We start from the raw sequence: 4,439 nt of genomic DNA, 5'->3' as shown, positions 1-4,439 counted from the left end.
AGATTTAATATATTATGTCCCTTTTGACCTTGTTACTTGTTAACTACTCACTAATCCAGTTCCCTTAGCACTTTAATACTCCAAACCACAAGCCTCCTGTCTTTCCCCTCCACTCACCAAAAAACAACCCTGAAATGAGCTGCATGAAGCAGCCCAGTGGTCTTATAATGACATGGATACATAAAGGGATAGAGACAAGCATTACCACATAGATTCCTTTGTGCTTGCAGGGCTCAGGTTGGGAAATGATGTAAGACCCCAAGCCCTCTTCCACGTGGATAACAGGCAAGAAGGGAAGCTTCGCTGTGGACAGGCTGGGGAAGGAGGATTCAGGGATAGGGCAGTTTGGGGGATCTGGTGGGTGATGCTAGAGGAGGCTGCAGTCTGGACCACAGCCCTCCTCTGTATCCATGGGCGACTGGTGTCACCTTAGTCAGGGGGAGCACGTACCCCCCCCAGCAGCCAGTCAGCAACTGGGGGTGGGTCCCCCTACGGTCGATCTCACTGACTGGGGGGGTCCTCCTGTAGCTGATTGTGTCAACGGGAAGCAATCTGGCTGCAGCGCTCCTGGAAGTGGCTGCAGTGCTTCATCTGGCACTCCTACTTCCTGGCTGGTGCTTGCAGAGCGGGCCGGCATTCCCGCTGGTCCCCCCTACCCGTTGCCTAAGCAGGGAGCACAGCCTGTCAGGAGGGTGTACCAGCACTCTCAGGGGGTGCACGTGCACCCCCTACACATCGTCACCGTCTGTATTCTAACTGAGGCTCTCTTTCTCTCTCTGCCCTGAGACTCATACGTGCCGCACTCTGAGAGTGAGGTTTTGAAACAGGAGCTCTGTGCAATTTAAGATCAAGCTCCGAAATGAGTGTCATCCCCATGCAGCAGGTGCTACTGCTTATTCCAAGGCAGGCCTATGGCACTGGGGACCCCAGGAGCCGCATGGGGATCAAACACTGCTGCAGCCCATGTGCCTACAAACACAATGTTAAACAGTCCACAGAGTTGCCAGCGGTGAGTTGACTTGGCCAGTCACTTACTGGGTGGTCCTCCTCCCCTTCCTATGAATGAAGATATCTTTGCATACCCTGATGAGGTTTGCAGCAGTTCTCAGTGGCACACCCCTGCCTCAGTGAGTCAGCCCTCCAGCAAGTGCTGAAATGGCAATGGTGATCACTAGTAATATTTAGATGTCTAGAATCATAGAGGAGTGGGGCTGGCAGGGACCTCCAGAGGTCACCTAGCCCAATGTTTGTCAACCCACAGGTCGTGACCTAAAAGTGGGTTGTAAGAATATATGAAAGCGTCTGTAGCAGGCAAACTGAGTTATGCTAAGGCTTTTAGCCATAGCCCAGGCCTTCCCAGAACTAAGCAACACAATTGGACAGAGCGCCCTCTGTGACACTGGGAGATCTGAGTGCTGTGATTGGGCTCTGGGCAAGCAAGGGGCAGCCGTTTCCCTATTAGGAATGTGGCTGGCACAGTGCCAGGGGATTGATGCACTATATAAGGAATGCTTGGCACAGAGCCAGAGGATTGGACACTTTGGGGTGAGAGAAGTTACAAAAGTGATGGCCAAACAAAGGAGCATGTGTGTTCTGTGCTGCCACCCTGGGGAGACAGGAGCAGCCTTGGACTTCTTGTTTGAGCAACAAGGAATCCAGAAACTAACATCCCGCACACCCAGTAGAGGATCTGAGGCTGGTACCACCAAAGGTTGCTGCTGTAATGCCTGAAGGAACCTCTTGCCAGGTCGTATTGCAAAGGAAGAATACTTCTAATAAGCCTAGGGGTTACTATTAAAAGTTCACTTGATACTAAATCGGACAAGGGGCCATGTCAGTCCTTGGGGTCTCTGGTAAAAGGAATCCTAGGGGCAACAACTGGTGAGCCAAGCAGGAGCCAGAGATGGATTGACGGTATCAAGTTGGGAACTATAGCCAGTGGGCAAAGGTAATCTTTAGCGGTTGGGGATCAAGGACCGCAACTTGGATCCCTAATTTCCCTCTTAGCTATCCACACAAGGGTACTAGAGAAAGCTAATTCTTGATCAGATTTGTTCTGGGCAAGTTGATAAAAGTAACCATTATGCCTGATTCTGTCGCCGCTCCTACACAGCTGATTCCAGAAGCATTGCAGCATTTTGTGAAGGAGCTGAAAATTGATGAGAAGGACCCTTGGCTAACATTGACATTTTCTGGCCCTGATGCATGGTTAAACTTTTTCAAGTCTTGGGAGTTGTTAGCCATGGCAGTTAAACCAAAACTGTCTAAGAAAGAGAAAAAGGTGGCACTCATTCAGGGTCTATTGCAGGTGAGCCAAGCCTTACATAAAGAAATTCAAGAGTTACAAGGGATTGTACAGGAAGAAAGGGTTAAGTCTGCTGCCTTAACAGAGGAGGAAAAAGTTAGGTCTGCTGCCTTAGTTGAGGAGGAAAGGGTTAAATCTGTGGCCTTAATAGAGGAGGCGAAATCTAAGTCTGCAGCCTTAGTAAAGGAGGTAGAGAATTGGAAGACCAATGCACAAGTTGTTACCACCCAGAATTTAAGCTTGCTTAGTTCTTCCTTCTCAGGAGGAAGAGGAAAGGGGGGAGAGAGCAGAAAGAGAGCTGGTTGCAGCCATACAGGAGAAAAAGAATGGAAAAGTAAAACAGGATGCCCAGGGTGGGGTTCCTGCCCTTTTAGAACAATCAAAGCAGGATGTAAAGGGTCAGTCAGATCACTCAGGGTGCCAGCAGGAGATTGCCTGCCTGCAGGCTCAGCTAAAAGCCAGCCCTGGGACTGTAGCTGCTGTTCACCCTCAGGTTGCTGGCTTTGCTGAGGATGATTCTCATCTATACCCACCCCCTATGAGGATAACTGTTGTGTAAACATAGAAGTCTCAGGGAAAAGCAAGGTAGCTGCTTTGTACCCAGCTGTTCCAGGAGAAGAAGGGGTGGCAGCTCTGGAACCTATTGTCCCTGTGGCACTGGTGACTGTGCAGTCTACCCAAAGGATGAATGCCCAGGGAGGGTTAACTGGCACTGACACAAGAACTGAGAGCACATCCCTTTCACCCACTCAGGCTGAGGCTATTGTAAAAACTCTGGGACCTCTTAACAAAAAGACGGCCCTAGATTGGGTTACTGGAGTCCATAACCTGCCTGCATTTTACTATTTGCGAAACACCCCTATGCTTTTGCAGCGTGCATTAAGCCCTCCAATATTTTTAGCTCTCCCACCTGACCTCAAGTATGGATATGCAGGAGGCCAGAGGGAGACCTTGCAATGCATTTTGCATTCTATATTACCTGGAGAGAATTTGTTAGGTTTGTTTTACTCAGTAGAACAAAGTCCAGGAGAGCACCCAAATGCATTTGTGGCAAAAAAGAAGGTTTGGGCCGTGTTACCTGGAGTGGTGCCAATCCCACAGCAGGGATATGCAAACTGGGATGTCCCAGATTGTTGCAGTCCCTTAATAGTGAAATGAAGGTAGCTGCAGGAGACTTAACTGACACTATACCCCATTGGCTAGGATTGAAGCAAGGTTGGGGGATGTGTTTATGGCTACTAATGTTTTGTTCTCAGCCCCACCCAGAAAGGAAAGGACTGCAGCTTATGCTGGAGCGCCCAGAGGCAGAGGCCAAGGATACAGACCCCCTGGGGAGGTGAGAGGCCCATCCATCTGTTGCTATGGTGATCAGAGGTGTGGAGGCAGTTGTTAAGGTATGAGCTCTGGGAGGCAATTGATGGACTTCCCACATCAGAGCTGCTTAACTACCTGGCAGACCATCAGGAAGAGAAAAAGAAGGGCCACAGGTCTTGTGAGAGGGAAGCACATAACCATAGTGACAAGTCATATTAGGCACTGGTCGGTGTCCTCGGTCCGACCCCTGAATGAATTGGTGCCTGTATGTTTTGATCAGTGGGGTAGACCAGAGGTTAAGGAGCTCTGGCAAGAACCAACACCTCAGGGGACACTGAGGCAGCAAACAATGCTATTAGATAGACACAGGTGCTTCCGTCTCCATCTTTAGTTGTGAGGGCCTCCGAACTTCCCAGCTAAAAGGCCCAAGACACAAACTCTAGGAGTAAATGGCAAGGTTACTATGGCACCTTTAACCAACCCCCTGCGATTTTGGGTGGGAAAATATGCCTGCCTGCCTAAGGCCCGGTGTGCCTTTGCTCACATTCCACTAGGAGGGCAAGGCATCTTAGGGGCGGGTGCCCTGCACTAGCTCCATGCAGTGGCGGATTTGGCCAACAAAGGCATTTTAGTTCAGTCAGAATATGAATAATCCGGCAAACTATAGGCCCATCAGCCTGACTTCTATCCTGGGGAAGATCTTAGAAAAGTTTATTAAAGAGGCCATCCTTAATGGACTGGCCGATGCCAACATCCTAAGGGATAGCCAGCACGGGTTTGTTGTGGGTAGGTCTTGCTTGACCAATCTCATTTCCTTCTA

Source organism: Gavialis gangeticus, unplaced genomic scaffold, assembly GCF_001723915.1.
Source record: "Gavialis gangeticus isolate Ggan-Ray unplaced genomic scaffold, GavGan_comp1, whole genome shotgun sequence".
Taxonomy (NCBI): domain Eukaryota; kingdom Metazoa; phylum Chordata; order Crocodylia; family Gavialidae; genus Gavialis; species Gavialis gangeticus.
This window is presented reverse-complemented; position numbering follows the sequence as displayed.